General features: G+C 47.3%; 1 long non-coding RNA gene across 1 annotated transcript in view; it reads right to left on the bottom strand.

The window, feature by feature from the left end:
* The window catches only part of LOC142577749 (uncharacterized), a 145,819-nt gene that overhangs the window by 75,122 nt on the left and 52,075 nt on the right, over positions 1 to 18,622 (bottom strand). The window lies entirely within an intron of this gene.

Consider the following 18,622-nt stretch of genomic DNA (forward strand, 5'->3'; position numbering starts at 1 on the left):
CTACCCCGAGAGCAGATTTATACTACTGGCCATTTAAAAGCCCTTACTGAAACATGGAATTTACTGAAACATGGTTGGGGTGGTAAAGGCGAAGCTGTTGAATGGGAAAAATACCCCGTACTGGACATGTTTGAAAAACACCTTTCTCGCGCAAGCGAATAAAATTACGCGGATCCCGCGCACTGTGGCAATCGATGTAAGCGAAAGCTTTCTGTGCTGTTTGCTTTGACTGAATATAGTTAGCGGTGATGTTAACAACAAATGCTTAATTTCTGCAACTTTTAATGAGCTTTAGTCTAACACGAGGGTGGGGAGTTGATGTTAAACGTTATCTTGCGTGCACGTGCACTGCTGCTTGTCTTCGTGGCACACAGAACACACGTGGGAGGTGTTTGCTTCAGGCGTTGTTGTCCGCCATACTGCATGACCTCTGTGAGAGTTCAGTATATGCAATTGCCTGACATGGCACATCGCATCGTGGCAGAAATGTTAAACTTTAATTTAACTACGCGGCTGTATGTGCCCGAATCACAATTGGATTATGAGGCACGCCGTAGTGGCGCACTGCGGCTGAATTTTTACACCGTGGTGTTCTTTAACGGGTCCTTAAGACTAAATGCACGAGCGTTTTTTTTTATATATATTTTATTTCGCCCCCACCTGAATGTAGCTACCACGGTCTGGATCAAACCCTCTACTCTAGCAATGCCCATAGCCACAAAGCTACCGCGGTGGGCACAGTAGTGTTGATTTGACGTGGGGCCACTTAAGCAGTGTCGCCTAGCAACTACGGTGCGCTTTAATTGCGGCTCTGCTTCTGCGCGCCCTGCGTAAGTTGTCCGCTTGACAAATTTGCATGGTCTTCTTTTTTTTTCTGAAATATCAGAGTTGGGCTGCTAATCACGAGGTCGGGGGATTGTATCCCGGCCACGGCGACCGCATTTCGCCCCCATCGAAATGCGAAAACACCGGTTAGGTATTAGGTGCACGTTAAAGAAACTCAGGTGGTCAAAATTTCCGGAGTCCCCCACTACGGCGTGCCTCATAATCAAATCTTTGTTTTGGCACGTAAAATCCTACAATTCAATCAATCAATCAATCAATCAATCACTCAATCAAAAATGTCAGAAACGTACCATACCAAGCCTTGAACTTCAATTTATTCAGTTTCGCTGCAGCCGCCGTCATGCTTTAGATGTAGCGTTTCCTTGCATGCTCACGTCAGCTCAACACCCTCCCCCCCTCCCTTGTGCAAGCGAAGAGTGGCAAGGCTGTTAGTCACTCGTTTCTCCGAATGTATCGGTTCTACGCATTCTCTATCTCTGCCCCCTCCTCTCAACCATACTATCTCCCTCTGAACCTGCACGTTATAGAAAGGTAAGCGCCGCAGTTTCTGCAATGCTTTTGAGGGGCGTGAAGGATAATTACAGCTGTCAAGAGGCCAACGTGGCGACACCCAGCGAGATCCAGACGACACTGTGCACATTCGACACGGTACAAAGGTCCAAACGAGTCTTTCACGTCGCCTTTCTTCTTTGCCGCGCCCCTGTCATGTGTACACATGCTCTGAACCAGCCCCCGACGTGGTGTGCCTGACAGCAGCCGCAGCAGCAGCAGTGGGAAAGTCGAAGGAAGAAGCAAACAAAGCTTCTTTTTCATATTTTTTTGCAAATGGCGCAAGCGCTTACACGTGGCGCATTGCCCCTCGTACAAATTAACGCGCCACCTGATTCTGCCTACTTCAGCTCCGAGTTTGTACGGAGGAAAGTGCGGGTCGACAGCCGTATCCAGTCACCCCCTCGCCCCTATCTCTCTCAGTGCGATACCCCAGTCTGTAGATGCATCCACCGCATGACGCGACTTTCCGTAGGGTGTCTTCTACTTTGTTGTAGCGCAGGCCGAACGATTGGATACGCAGAAAGCGCTGTGTGCCTGAAAGGTTCTATTCGTGTACGGTTGTTCTGCCTGCGCTAAACAAAGTAGAAGATGCCATACCAAAAATAAGCCCATATAGCCACCCTCATCGATTTCGTTTTCGCTATGCATACCTGAATGTTCTCCCGCTCCCCCGCTCTGTGCACGGAGAGCGGGCGAAGAGGAGAATGTTTAGGCACCCTTGCTTTTTCCGTCTCTAATTGCCCTCTGCTGTCGCTATAATGCGATTCGCCTTCCATGCGCACTACCACCGTTTACGTCGCTGCGATGCGCTAGAAATGCGATGCGGCGGGCCATTTGTCGCGTCTATGTGCGCGCCGCTATGGATTGGCGGTGACTGGCATTTATTCGCCTCGTTTTATTTCTTTTTCCGCACCAGAACAGCGTACACGACATGATTGTGTGACACTAACATTGACCAGATGGAGGAGGCCGCCTAAGTGCTTTGGCGGTTGGGCACTCATTGAAGTATGGTGCTTGCTTGAAAAAAAAATGGCGGAATCCACGTCACGCTTCGCAAACCGTGTTTCACGTAAGATTAGACGCACCATATATACAAAGAGGCAACGTTCGCTAGACGAAGACCTAAGGTGTTGCATTTTCTCCTACAATCCGCCGCATGTCTTGATAGAAGGCGTCCGATGCAGTTGTCAGGTGTGTATAAGGCAGCGTTCATCGAGACGAGATTATGCATGCCGGGCTCAAACGCATGCTAGGTGACGTTATTTTGTTGATCTAAATTCTGCAAAATGTCTTTTTTCTTTTCTTTTTCATTTCAAGTCAGTAAATGAGGCTGCAGTGTCCGTCATTTGAAAGTCAGGAACGTCGCAGTACACAAAAGGCTTTAGTGCGTTTGCTTACGTATATCGTCGTCAAATAAATTTCTTCCCACATTGCTACGGAGGTGCCCGCATTGCAGTTTATAGGAAAAGCTCGCCAAGCCTATTCGCTCAATTTTGATTTTCGTTTATTTGCCCGGTAGCGAGCGCTGCACACAAAGTGAATAAGTTTATTTCGTTCGGCGTCTAAACCGCTGCCCCACAAACGGAAACAATTAACCGACGCAAAGAAGACTAAAACCGTCATGAACACTCAAAAAGGCGAAGCATGTGTTTGGGATGGTTGGTGATAAGTCTATTCCTTTTTATCACGCCACAACAAGAACATTGAGAAAATCTGCGTCCTTTCTTTTTTATTCCTAAGTGTCTGTTTTTTACATGTAAACATAGCGCTTCCCGTCTGCGACCGTGTCGCTCTGACGTCGCGCTGCCGAGCTCGAGTTCGCTGGCGCGATCCAAGCCACGGTGGCCTCAGCCCTGCAGAGGCGGAATGCAAAAGTGCTCGTTTGGTTTGTTACCCAAGTGCATGGCTAAATCCATTATATGCGAGAACGGCCTTGAATGTGGCGGCACTAGGTAAAAAAAAGAGAAGAATACTTAAATGCAATTTCGTAACTTAAGAACGTGATAATAAACTAATAGTAATTGTTAATATCAATTTTCGGGCTATATTATTTTAAAGTTCGAAGTGAATATTTCTTTCTTTTCTTGCAGAGGAAGATAAAACAATAAAATTAAAGTGGGAGTTTCTTTGCATCGCTTTAAAAAAATTAAATATGGCATCGCACACGTTCCTAATGCAATATCCTGCTGCAGACGCCCCAAGAGACAGTGCTAGTGTTCTGAGAGCACGTTGAAGAACCCAGTTGGTCACGATGAATGTAGAGAACCCACACGCGCGCGTGCACGCACACATACACACACAAACACACGCTATGGTGTACCTCATAATCAGATCGCGCTTTTGGCACGTGCAAACCTCAGAAGATAATCAAATTGTTTTACGTTTCCCGAGTAATCAAGTATTGTGCAGACTCAGTGAAACTCTACGAGACAGCCTTGCTCGACGTGCGGTACGACACCATCGTAATTGAGCCAAGTGCATTACCAAGAGGATGATGGCATTATCTAAACACAGGAAAGAAACATATAGTGATATTCCAGAGTTAAGTAAAAACTGATAAGCCTATGAAAAAATGTGCAAATGTTACAAGGATCCGGAGACGATAGTAAAAACTAAGCTAAAAGATTTATTGATACATCGTGCAGCCAGAACACAAGTGCCGGCTTTATGAGCAATCGCCGTCGGCACACGTGACTGCATGGGCCGCTTTACTTGTTGTTACAAACAGTACGTGGTGCTGTCGCATATATGACATGAAATAACAGCTTCAAATGACAAATGTAAGACAGTGTATATCTATTCAAAAATTTTATGAGCTGCCGTAAATGAGCGTGAGTACATGCACTTGCAAGTATATATATATATATATATATATATATATATATATATATATATATATATATATATATATAATTGCTGAAGTGCAAATAACTCGCTCAACTCCTTACTAAAAAATATTGGTTGGCACATGCGGCAGACGGATGAACATTAAGTGCTGATTTTACTTGCAGGGTTGTAATACTATATTATTATAAAGAAAAAACAAGATGTTCATTGTGTTCAACATGTTAATTGTGTCTTCGTGTTCATGTAGCATTTTTATTTGTTGCATCTACAGTGCGGCATTCAGGCGCCCGACATATCTTGCGTAAACATCTTGGTTTTGTGAACATTCGTGCCGTGTGAACGCATGTGTTGCGTGTGACAATTCGGTTTTGTGAATATTTATGCCATGTTAACTCTTCTGTTGCCCGAACATTTATCTATATTGCAGTACTGATACTTAGTACGTGAATGTTCGTCCATGTGTTTATTTGTCTAGTTTGGTGATTGTTGATAACTTTCCGATCATTACTATCACGTAAAAGAAGAGGGGTAGCGGGCGCCACACATAGGCACCAACCTCTTTTTAAATATATTTATTAATAATAGAAAAGCAAGATAATTTTAAGTCTCCCGTAGGTATTCCTTACTGTAAAAAAAATAATATTTTTATACCAAATTGAAATAATTCTTCAAACGTCAATCTTTTCATTCTAGCCCGGCTTCCACACAAGCCTTGCCAGGAAGAACAGATCTGTATTAATTACCCAAACTCTTTCAAAAAAAGAATGGGGGGGGGGGAGGCAATAACAAAGAGAGCGTGAATTCTTTTCTACAAGTGTCTACCAAATAAATTCTTGATGTACAAAACGGTAGCAGTGTGCAATATTAAAAGGTGTGCGTCAAGCTTGGCAGAAAAGATTTCAGCCAAGTCAAGTTCACGCACGTGGTATTGAAGATAAGCGGACGTCACGCGTTGACCCCACAAACGTGGGGTCAACGACTTATCAGAAAAATAAAGCAAATCTTAGAAAGGCGGGTGCAGCGGGGTCTGCAGGCGCACGTGGTAGCAAGAAGACAGGAACAGTGACTCTTGTATTTCTCGAAAATTGTATGCTCTTTGTACTTTACAGCCTGGTCAGATAAAAAAAGAAAGAGCTTTAGACGAAAATAGTGGGGTTCGGTGTGACACACCCCACGCCCAGAGCACCACAAGGAATGTCTTTATGTGACGATGAGCTCGCCTGGTCTGCAGGACCTCTTGCTTGTTTCAGATCGTCAAATATGCGGTAGGTTGACTTAAGATACTAAGTTGGTGATTAACAAAACCATTCCAAGAAACTCGGTCTCTTTGAATCGGCTGACGTTGATTCTGTGCTGAAAAAGAGTGCGTGCAAAATTCGTCGGATTGCTGCCGTGTCTGGTCGCTTGACACGACACAGAAAACGCAGAAACAGGCAACCTTATTTTACAATGTGAATGCTGTGGCCAAAAACATGTGACGCAGAAGTGCGCCCTAATAGATATCCTACACTGCAGCGCTCATACCCATGTGCGTTTATATGCATTTTGCTAAATCGGATACAGTGCGACAACTATCCACTTCCAGTCAGGCTGACTCAAAACGGCCCGATTCACTGGCGTTTCCGTGAACTCGACTGGCCGCCATTGGACCCCGATCCAACGAGCCGAGCCGACTCTACTTTGTCAAATTAGTTGGTTCACCATGCTGTTGCTTTCTTAAAGTATTCATCGAAGGTCACCGAGAAAAATGGAACCTCAGTGGTATTAAAATCTATGCCGATGTGTCCAAAATGTACCTCCCACTGAAAGTACTGCGTCGCGTGCGCTTTTCAGCGTCAGTTAACTATCTAGGTTGAAAGTTCAATATCAGCACATATACTACATTTGAATGTCCTTGAGCCTCAAGGGACTAACAGATTAACATTTGCAAGTCTTAGCTGGATTTGCTGTGTCAACAAATGCAGACTGCAGGCCCTGACCGCAACATGATATTTCTACGGAAACACAATGGAGTCGCGCGCTTGGAACTCAGCGAGATATTTGAGAAATTTGTTTGATGTATACGTCGTTAATGGCAAAAAAAAAAGGGGGAACCAACTACATGACCACGTGTTGCCATCGAAATGAAGTGTGCGGATTTCCCGAATCTTAGTAATGATTTCTTTTTTTACGCTCCGACTGGTCTTCCTTTTTGTACATTAATAGGTTTTGAGCTATCATTTATGTGGTGTTTTAACGTGTGCGTAAAACGTTTTAAACATCGTGATTTTTTCATAAGTATCTCAAACACATGCTTTTTCACATCACCACGTGCAAAAGTATTCTGTGCACGCGCCGGGATTGGCGTGTTCCAACCAAAATACTCTCGACAGCAGTGGTACATCAAAGTACTTTTCCCGTTAATAAGCTTCGCCCAACCCCTTTACTCTGAGGGTTCGGCGGTTGCAAAGGACATGGAAAGCCAAGAATACATTCTTTTTTCCAGACAGGTAATTGTCTAAAGACTTCTCGGAAAGCCTTCCGTTGGCGCTTTTTTCCTGAAACGACCACACATAGGGAATGAAGTGCGGGTTGCCAACGAGAGCGCAGTTGAAAAACCGACTTGCAGGGAAGCGGAGAAGACAACATTTCCTAGTATGAACATCTTCAAGGGGCAGCGCAAAAAGACGCTGACAGAAGGCAGGAACACACAGGACAGCGCTGTGTTTTTTTCCCTGCGCACTGATAATGACGCCATAGATGGAAGAGCACGTGGCTATGGGTTATGTACATAAGTGTGTGTATGCCTTCGAATAAATTTAGTTGTGAGTTCAGCGCTGTCCTGTGTGTTCCTGCCTTCTGTCATCGTCTTTTTGCGCTGCCCCTTGAAGATGTTCAACCAGTACCAACTCGCCCAAATGTCGATCCTTCTACATTTCCTAGTATTGCGAGATCGTGGTGCAAGACAGTAATGGAGGTTGCTGCGGTTGTGGCTTGGGCTAGTTGGTTCATGGCGCGAAAGCATTGGGACAGCCCAAAATTGACGAAGAACAAGACAAAGAATGGACGAACATATCGTGTTCCGTGTTCGTAATTTCTTGTTGTGCTCCGTCCGGCTACAGAAGGAGTGGTGCTCCCTGGGTACTGTGTCCCTCCGCGCTTGCTGCAGGAAACCAAGTGAGAGGAGGGGAACTGCGAAGGGAGGCTGATGCGAAGCTGTATTTCACACTTTCTTTTTCTTCGACCACGTAGCAGCTCCACCAAAAGTATTTATTTCGCCAATACTCTCCTTAAACAAGATTATAGTAAGAAGCACTGAAAGGGAACAAGTCGATCTATCGGAGAGAGAGAAAGGCAAAGTAAAGCAGGGAGTTTTACCAGAGGTATTCTCCGATTGGGTGTACTCTGTACCGGACTCTTTGCTGTCGCGTAGGAATCGTCGTACCACCTGCCGCGCCACAGCCTTCCTTTGTACTTTCTGAGGAGGGTATACTATAAAAGAGGCTACGGTTTCACACATTCGCAGCAAAAGGCGCAGAAGAAGACGCATCGCAGAAATCTGGAGGCAGCTGTCGCTGAACGGTCGCACAAGACAGTCGCACTTGTGGCAATGGCAGGAGTCGGCAAACCGCGGGCGCCTTTGCCGGGAACGACATACCACGTGCGTTCTACTGACATGACGCCGGTGTCGTGTCTCGTCTGCATTATGTTGCTTTGTTTTGCGAAAGTCTCCGTCACAAGTAAGTATATTTTTAAGTATCCCCTGCTAATACAGTTGCTTGTACTTCCGTCGCTTTTTTTTTTTGTTTCGCGCAGACTTTGTGTTTAAGCCCACGTATACTTAACAAAGCGAGATGTTTGGATAATTGGTGCATATTTGTGATTGTTTGTGGCGCAAAATGTGAAAGGAAAAAAAAATTATGCAGATCCCACGCACTGTGGGAATAAGCGAAGCTTTCCGTGCTGGATGCTTCGATTGACGATAATTAGCGGTGATATTTACGGCTAAAGCTTAATTTCATCAACGTTTAGGCTAACACGGGAGTGGTGAGTTGCAGTTACACGTTACCTTGCGTGCACCGCTGCTCTTTGTCTGCGTAGCACACAAAACACACAGGAAGAGGTGTTTGCTGGAGGCGTTGTCATGCGCCATATTTTATAACCTCTGAGAGCGTCGAGCATTGTCATTTCCTCACATGACACATCGCATTGTGGCAGAAGTATTAAACTTGAATGTGATTATGGGGCTGTAAGTGCCGAAACCACACCCGAATCATGAGGCACGTAGTAGTGGCGGACTCCGGATTAATTTTGACGCCGTGATGTTCTTTAACGTGTCCGAAAATCTAAGTGCACGTGCGTTTTCCATTTAGCCCCCGTAGAAATGCGGCTGCCGCGATGGAGATCAAATCCACGACCTCTAGCAATGCCATAGCCGCAAAGCTAACGCGGCGGGAACGGAAGTGTCGGTTTGACGGTCGACTGCTTCCGTAGTGTTGTCTCCTGGACCCTGCGGTGCACCTCAATTAATTTACCCGCTTGACATATTTGCATGGCGTTTATTTTTCAGGAATATCAGCTTACTGTATGTACCGTATCGTACCTCGAACTTAAGCTTATCCTGTTTCCCCCCAACCGCTGTTGTGGAGCTTCCTTGCCTTCTCATGCCACGTCCTCTCTCTCTTATATGGGAATTGCCCCTCTTTTCCTCCTTCTCCTCTCTACAGTTCTACCTCTGTCCCCTCTGGCCTCGCACGTTAGTAGAAAGGGGAGCGCTGCAGTCCCCTCAATGCTTCTGAGGAGAGTCACGGATAATTACAGCTGCCAAGCGGCTAAAGTGGCGACGACCAGGGAGCTTGAGAGGGCATTGTGCACATTCGACGCGGTGGGGTGGAAACGAGTTTTTCCCATCGCTCTTTCTCTCTTACTCGCGCCTGTCATCACGCTCTGAACCACCCCCTGACATGGTGTGCGCGACAGCAGCAGCCCACTGCAGCAGCAGTGGGAAAGTCGAAGGAAGAGGCAAAGAAAGCTTCGCTTTAAAAAAAAGAATGCACGTACAGAATGAGTTATTTCCTGTTGCATTTTGCGCCATAAACATTGACATGTGCTAGTATCTTTTATACTTCAGTACGGAGGAACATAAGATTAACGAGTTTGTACTAATTGATCCCTGCGTCTTTTTAGAGTTGTTTTTTGAACCGTCTCTTTAGAGTAACTGAGGCACGCGATCGGGACTGTTCAGGGAACCAATTCACGAGGAATTTCGTTCACATGAAATGTTTCTCATTGCCCTGACGCATTCATTAATGACAAATCCCACTGTAATATCCGGAAATATCCCATTGTAACTTGTAGTATCCTTGTTTGCCATTAACCACCCACTCCCTCATGTAATGTCTCAACCAGAAACCTTTAAAGGGACACTAAAGGTTACCAGAAACTCAAGTTAAAGTGGTAGAGCAGTGTTCTAGAACGTCTAAGGCGTCAATATAATCGCGAACAGAGCTTTAGTAACCGAGAAATTGAGGTAAATGCATGACACGATTTGAGACCCCCCAGCGACATTCCGGTACTAGCCCGATGACGAAAGCACTCCTCATAATTTGTGTTACTAATACTGAACTACTCGTATTAAAAATATAATTTCATTCGATTATAAGACGGAAAAAAATGCTACTTGCCTACGTCTATTCGATTCAAAGAAAAAATAAAATTTTGACGTTACCCTTGAGTAGTATGGGTGATCGAACGGTTTCGTTTTCGCTCGACTCTGCGCCGCGCACGCTTTGAAGTTTCAGTAGTTTCGTGATCGCGTCGTACTGTGAGGGTTCTGCTGGCTCGCGAAACTTTCATTTGAAACAAGCAGCGAGAATGCCACGTCCATGTGATGTCGTGGGAAGCCCTCGTTGCTTTCTCGCTCCGGAGAGCCGGTGTCGAGGCCGCCGTCGTAGTACGCAACGACGCCGGCAGTGCGAGCCCTCAGCAGCAGGTCGCGCTCGCCGGTGCTCAAATCGCTGAAGTTGAGCCCACCATCGCGACGTGCGTCGAAGTTTGCGTCATAGAATGAAGTACCAGCTTATGGGTGTCTTGCGCTGGAGTTTGAGGTATAGTAGCGGCGCCTGGTGGCGGTGCGGGAAACGACATCTGGGTCGTGCCAGCTTGGGTCGTATTGAGCCCTGGCTGTGGCGAAGCACGTTTCTAGGCCGAGTTTTGCGTCGATTCGCACTTTTTTATGCCCTGTTGCGAGTGCGAAAAGGCTCGTCACTTCTCACAGACCACGCCGACCACGCTGCGAGCTCGCCGCAGCCTATAGTTTAACGAAAACGGACTCTCCGTGTGCCGTGGGACGTAATGTGGGACGTAATTCGTTTCTCCTTCCGCTAGCCACCATACTCCCGCCTTCGCTCTGCTGTCGGCTCTGTCTTGGCTCTGTTTCTGGCCGCGCGTTTGCGTTTTGCGCAGAAAAGCCGTAGCGCCGTCTGCGGACGCCGCTCTACTCACCGATGGCGCAACGTCACTATGAGACCATGATGTCAGTACTCCTCGATCGGAGGGCGGGCGATTTGAACTGCGCTAGAGGTACGCGGACACTTCAGAACGCATTTTCTCTTAAAATAAGTCTCTCCTTGGCACGAAACAAGCGTTTCGAGGTTTCTGTGATGGTATTTTAACAGTCCACGTTGACTTAATAGTAACCTTTAGTGTCCCTTTAAGGAAATGAATAAATTAATGACTTCCCAATTTAACTCAGGCGACGCAATCGGACTTCTGCGCGCAAGCGGCTTGGATCCTCCAATCTAAAACTAATCCCTGTAGCGTGTGTTTGTTACCGAAGGATCTCTTGTACGAAGCGGTTTGTCTGTGAATACGCACCGAGGTCACTATCCGCCAAGCATGTCGCGTGCATAAAATTGTGTATAGTTGCCGTCCCACAGAGCGGGTATCTTGGTGTTCGCAACAATACACGGCGCTTTAGGAACCTGTAGTAAGTCAAACATTTTAACCGACGCATAATAGCTTCGCGAATATTCAGTTCCGTCATGCGCCATTCACGCATTCTCAGTCAGAAGCGTACCTGCTAAGTTATACGTTGCAGCTCGTCCACGTGTTTTTACACTGTTTGTTCCTATTCAGCGCGGTTTTCGCTTTTGTTTGATTTCGGCGTTTAACGTCATTAGCACAACGTTTCTCGAAGGTTAGAGCGGTGTCTGCGGTCAAATCCTGCATGTTTACTGCATGTCGCGACACCGCCTACCCTGAGAACTGATGCCTCGTCCGTGACGTCGTGAACGTCACATGTTAGTTCCATTGGATATGTTCTGCAGCGCGCAGGAGATAAGCATGTGGAAAAGCCTGAACACTATGTTTCTAGCCGTCACACCCTCATGATGAAACACATAAATTCTAATTTGTAGCATGTAGCCATAATCGGGCACACCCCGAGTACTTCCCTCCTGAGTTTTTTTTTTAATCGTCTTTCGGAACTAATCGTTATTTTATGTATCCTTCGCAGCTGCACGTCCTATTCGGAACGGCACAGCAACACCCGTCGCCTCTAATGTGACGATGCCGCCGACCACTACGTCATATGCAGGAGAGCCCCCGTCATGGCGCCATAATGAATGGATGGCCGAAAGTGGACACAGTCGCCCCCCTCTGACACTTCTGAGCTTCCAGCCCGGCTGTCGTAAACGGGTCTTTTGCGAGTCGGCGCGTACACTCACCTACGCGTTCCCCATGTCCAGGTCCTGGCAAGGAGAAATCAGGTGAGGCACAGACCGCAAGTTAAATTATTTAGTTGTCTGGTGGTGGTCCATTGTGCCACCAAATTTGAGCAGTGCAGATAACTACGAATCGCGTGATCTAACTAGGAACCAGAAATAGAACTCGCACTCTCCGCCACGTTGTCCCTACACAGCTGCTAATCCAGGCATCAACTCTCTCACAAAAAAATATTGAACGAATGCGGCTATTAACGGCGACCATTCGTCCAGCCCTTCTGCTGACTGTCGTTCTTGGCTCGTTGAAGTGATCCGTAGCTTGGACTGCGCTGCATGGACTCAGTGACCTGAAATATTGCCCCCCCCCCCATCTGCGGTCTTTATTGATTATTAAGAAAACAGTGATATTGACTCAAAGCATATACTATGAAATCACTGAAATGTGCCGCTAAGCAAAGCAAACCAAAATGGCAACACTAGAGAAGTAGACTCAATGTGCCCAAAGCTTGGTACATACACATCTTATATTTCGCAACATATACTCAAATTTTGACTCGAGAAGGAATCCGTAAATACTAAAAGAAATTCCTAAGCGGTTCGGAGAATTTGGCGGCTACAGAAGGCGGGAAAGATGGTTCCAGTCATGAGATGTATTGGGGAGAATAGGGTAACAGCACGTGGGAGCGATTTGATAAGGAGCGCCATATTTGTACAGTTGATCAATGTAATCTTTTTCTCATTCCTTATTTTCATACTGTGTCCTTCTTCTTTGAAACCACAGGGAGAGGCCAGTGCCAGCAAACGCCTACTTTGACGCGTGGTCCAAAGGAATGCTGGGCTACGACTGCTCGCACCTGTACGAGGACTGCTCGGACAGTCCAGCCGGTTTGGTGATGCCTCTCCTCAGAATGGCCATCGGACCCAACGGATTTCTAGGATCGATGGTCGAGCGCGTTGCCGCTGCTTCAATGCGCCAAGCGCTCATGGATCACGAGGCGCCGCCCCGAACATCGCAAGTCATGGAAAAGCTTCGTCGGGGCGAACGACGTTTGGCCGCCGCTGAACCTCAGATGCCGTCCAGCGAGTTCACACCCCGTTGAAGAACTGAAGACGCCGTGACGACCAAACCCAAAGTGCTGTGCGAAGCGCCAGAGCGCATAACGAGGTGCCTTGCCTTGTTGCATATTACGAACACACTGCAGCAGGAAACCACCGGCACGAAGCTGACGGCTGGGTGAAATGGACTTTCTTCGGCCCGGTCTCCGTTGAGAAGGCTTGGTTTTGATTCACTTGTACTGAGATTGACTCCGGAATAAAGAAATACTCATTCCAAAATCAGTGGTTTATTACCAGGGCTTTGTGTTTATCTTACTTCACTTCCTTTTGTCATGACGTTAATGGATGGGCTCTTCTAAAGCAAAATGCAGGCAAATAAGCAATCATTATGTTTTTTTTTCTTTTTCTGAGGCAGATATGGTTACTTATTCTAGAATAAGTTGCCTATTACACGTTACTCGTCTTATATAGGCACGATCATACTGAGCAGAAGTGAACTTGCAAGAATGAGCGAGTTTCTTCGATACAGTGCGATATAAAGACGAAATAACCGAATAGGCATACATATTTTGGCCTGTCGCTAGTGGCATAGTCTTCTTGGCCAAGCTCTAAACGTTTATTACGCGCCATCCTGTGAGATAAGTTCAAGTCACATTTTATTGCTTAGATTCTTGCTTTGGGCTCATATATATCGGCAACCTGAACCCCATCCATTAACTGCAGATCCCGTGCCAGTTAGTGCAATTTCGATAATTACTGTACTCGCTGTTAGACCATGTCTACAAAAAATGGGGCTGCACCAGTTTTTTGTATAATCTGCGTTGTGTTATTATATTCAAAATCTAAGAGCCTCCTCAACGCTGGGCTTGTAATTCTGTCCTGACTCAACGGCTGTGTGTGTCGTTATCTTGCTAAGTACAAGTTCGCGGCGACTGCACTTTCACATAGGTGAAATGCATAAACGCGCGTTCCCTTATATGTACGTTTCGCATGTAATTCAGGCACTCAACATAATCTGGAGCTCCCCTTTGTTGTTTCTCATAACCGATTTTGCAGCTTCTGTATGTTAAACTTCACAATTTCCTTCTCCGCTGGAACCTACTTAAGGTGTACGGAATGTTCAGACTGACTAAGCGCGCACTACAGAACAGTCGCCCAACATAGAAAAGCTTTTCGTTCGTAAGTACTTGCTGTCGATCGCCGGCCGCCTTCGGCAATAATATTTATAACATCAGAATAGACAGCTGCCCTTGAGAACATTTCTAGGGTAAGAATGTTCTTGTCGATACGGTCCCGGAAGTACCGTAGCGACACGCCAAATATGCCTCCAGTATGGGCCAGATAAACGATCGTAACAAGGAATTTCGGGTAGATTCCTGTTGCTTGCCTCTGCAACGTTGCTTTATGAAGCGACTCTTGTGTTTCTTATATTCCCATGCTGCTGGGCTTAAGACATCCTTTCGTAGCTGTATACGCCCGCCCTATCTCACGCTAATCACGTTGTCCCGAGTAACACGCTCGTAAGCGCTCCTTTAACAAATCATGTTCAGCGCCTCGTACGTACTCTCTTCACCCGGCCTAGCAGTGCACCAGAATTTTCACTGGAAGACACCTCTGTTCAAAATACAGCGCATGGTAATACAGTGCGAGTGTCTTCATGGCTTCACAAGAGCACGACAAATAAAAAAGAAGGGGGGGGGGGCGATTGAAGTTTCCGCGCGTTTGCATTCTGCTGTACTTTGTGACCATAGTGCGTGCTGTGCAAGGCAATAATCTCAATACTGAAAAAAAAAGAAACGAGCATGCGTGTGCCACGTTCTCGCCACCTCCGGTTAACTCTGAGGGTTCTTTTTTTTTTTTTCCTTTTCTCTCAGCTCACTCTGCCGCGAAAGCCCTCTCTTAGTTCTTCCACTGCAAAAGGCAATACTTGTCATGGTCAGACGAGTCGAGTGTTTTTGGCCACGGCAGTCGATGCAGGAGGAGCTCCACGTACTACTGCGCTGAGCGAGCAACGCGTGGTCGTGTCTTCCGCGTCTAATGCGCAGGGAGACGTCAGTTGACGACGCGTTGCCCACGCATTGGCTGGCGTCAAAGGCGCGTGTTTCGGCTCCAGCACTTTCGGTGTAGCCCCCCACTGTCCCTGGACAGCTTCTCTTGCGCTTAGCTAGCTCCCCTGTTATCGACGGGAATTTGTGTCAGGCACTTCTTTTTCTCTCTCGCTTCAAGTATTTTTTTTTCTTACTCGTTGTCGCAAACGCAACGAGGGCTCATTTGTGCGTGTCCATCCGTGCTTACTCTGTCTCCGTTTCGCGCGTTATTTTGGGACTTCTGAGCTTTCTTTTACCGCCCCCTCTCACCCAGAGTGTGTCGCTTGTTCTCTACTGCGTTAGGCAACGCTTTCCGGCGTTCCTGTCAGACCAAAACGCTGAGTCTTACTTCGCTAGAATTGTCGCTCGACTTCCATCAGCAGGGGGACGCTAGGTGGCGTCGACCAGTCAAGACGCTTTCGCATCGAGCTCCGACAATCTCATACGTTTCATCGTTTTTTCCTGCTACCAGCCTATCGACGACATTATCATCGGACAGGGCTTCGCTCAAGGAACGGCTGGATGTCCTGCCCTCCACAAGTGAGCCCATCTTTTGGATTTTACGAGGGTTTTTTATCCGACCACGTCGCTACGCCTAACGCCGGAGCTGAGACGCAATCCTGGAACCTACCCCCACTCCCGTCGACGCCAGCCTCGCGCCACCGCGCGCGGTTGCGTGCCACGAGGTGTCGGGTGCCGTAGACGCCAACGTGCAATCGGAGGCGCCTCGCTCACTTATAATGGACCTTACCCCGCCTGCCGCCGCAACCGAGCCAGCCAATGTAATGGATACTCAGCAAACCGAGGACGCTGCTGAAGACGGCTGGACAACAGTTCAATACAAGAAGAAGAATCTTACCGCCCCCCTGCACCCTGCTGCGCTCCACACAGTCGTAATTCGGCCTCAGAGTGATGTTCACCTCCCTCAGCACAAATTGCACCACATCTCACAAGCCGTGCGGCAACAAGCCCCCCTCAGTCCACACGAAGCCCTGGATCTCTCACTGCATATTAAGCCACGAAGCAATATAATTGTTATCAAGACCCCAAGTTCAATAGCAGCGGAGAAAATCGCTGCCATGTCTCAACTCGCACTTGGACCAACCACGCACACTGTCACAGCATACATAACCGCGCCGGCCAACTCCTGCAGAGGGGTTATCCATGGAGTTGACGCCGGCACATCTTCGGAGCACCTGATGCAGAACTTGGACACTTTTGGGCCCACCATACTAGCCTCCCGGATGATGGGCCGTTCAGAGACTGCTATTATTACATTTGAAGGAAGCATTGTCCCCAGGAAAGTCCTCTATCATCGAGCTATGTTCCGATGTCTGCCACACCACCCCAAAGCAGAGTTCTGTTCCTTATGCCTGATGTATGATCATCGTGCTGACAACTGCCCCACCAAATCAACTATTTTCAGATGTCCTGACTGCACGAGACAACTCAAGCAGGCAGGAGAGGAACACCAATGCTTTCTCCTCTGCCTGCACTGCGGTGGCGATCATAGAACCAACGACCCCAGCTGCCAAATCAAAAGGCAAAAAGACCATAACAAGACAGAACGAGCCTACTTGCAACGCATCAAACTGCGCAACGAGCAACAGCCTACGCTTGGTTCCAGCGCCCCCAACACCGCAACCTCAACTGATTACCATCGCGAATACCCTGCATTATTATCGCACGGACAGCAACAGCAAACAACGCAGACGCAACAGCCCCAGAAGAAGCAACAAGACATGCTACCTAACACACCGCTGTCACAGTCGACCACTTCGGCAAGCGCTACACCGAACGTGCAACGACCGGCCTCGAGCAAAAGCCCTGCGCGCACCCCACAGTCTGGGAAAACCATCATACCCAAGGCGCCTGGTAAGCCAAGCACTCCTATCATCCCGCAATCCCCATCCTTCAAGACCCTAACATCACAAGCACAGTCTCCTACTCCAATTTACGAAGCACCACAATATCAGCAACACGTCCTACACGCGCATTCCCACAAGACACCTTCAACGCTAGAGTCTCGTCTAAACAAATCAGAGACACTGTTAGAACGCTTTGAAAGCATAGAAAAGAAACTCGACCGCCTCACTGATATTGTCGAAAAACTTGCCTCAGCCTACGAACGTCACGAAACACGCCTAACCGTGCTGGAACAACGAGTAGACCGCATGCTTAAGCGCCTTCTTCCAGATGAAGATCTTAGCTCCGAAAACATGGACCACATGTCTCATTCGCAAAAGAGACAACTTCCTGATGACCCAATCGACACCTCCAACACCCAGTCTAAGACCGCAAAGGTCGCTAATCCATGGCAGAAGTAAGGGACGGAAACTTTTGCGTTTGGCAGTGGAACTGCCGCGGTCTCAGTAACAAAAAAGCAATAATGAGGCAATACTTCCTAAAATTGAAAAACCCACCACATGTGTTACTTCTGCAAGAAACATACAAAGAACAGAACATCCCAGGATACACAGCTACACATTCAGCGCACAATGAATACGACCTACCATTAATTTCGACGTACGTAAAACATAACATTAAACACTACACGGAAACAGCACCAGACTGTTTAGCAAAGTATGTCTTAATAACCACAATATACCCGGACAACTCACAACGACCTGCCAAGCTGTACAACGTCTACAATCCACCAAAATCGACTTACAACCTTAGTCAGATCTTCAAGCACGCTAAAAAAGATGAGAAGACTCATGACATTTACATCATGGGAGATTTCAATGCGCCCAACACATCATGGGGATACAAGGCGAACACGAAAACGGGCAGGTTGCTGGAAGACAACATAAACAAATTTCAGTACACAGTTCTCAACACTCCGGGGGTAACAACTCGCGCAGGGGCGCAAAATCAAGTTCCTACTACACCGGACCTCGCGTTGCACAAAGGTGAATATGCTACGAGCTGGGAGAACACCCATGAAAACCTAACTAGCGACCACGACATACTAAACATCATTATACACATGACGCCTCGAAAGCGCCGCGCTACAGTCACCTTCACAAATTGGGACAAATTCCGGAAACTGAGGCAGAATAACACTAACACAGGGCATGACCTGGACACGTGGGCTAAAGGCCTCCTAGAAACTAAGACAGCAGTTACAGACACGCGCACAACTTCAGCGCCGGTAGACCGGCCCGACCCGCACCTCACACGCGTCTGGAAAAAACGCAAAAAACTATTGAGAGTCTTATCCCAGCAACCGCATAACAATCAGCTTCGTGAAAAGGTAGATGATGTAACTATTCAAGCGATCAATCATGCCCGGACGCTCGAACAGACAGAATGGAACCATATTTGCGATAGCATCCAGAATACGTTAGACAAAAAACACACGTGGCATCTTTTGCGTGCCCTGCTTGGCACAAAGAAACAAGTGATCCCTACCATAGAGAAACACGCCAGTACACAAGGTATAAACAAAACATTTGATGAACTCCGGACCCTTTACATACCTGCGGCACATCAGTCACTGTACACAGACTATACGGGCCCCCCAAACGA

Source organism: Dermacentor variabilis, chromosome 4 (genome assembly GCF_050947875.1).
Source record: "Dermacentor variabilis isolate Ectoservices chromosome 4, ASM5094787v1, whole genome shotgun sequence".
Classification (NCBI taxonomy): Eukaryota; Metazoa; Arthropoda; class Arachnida; order Ixodida; family Ixodidae; genus Dermacentor; species Dermacentor variabilis.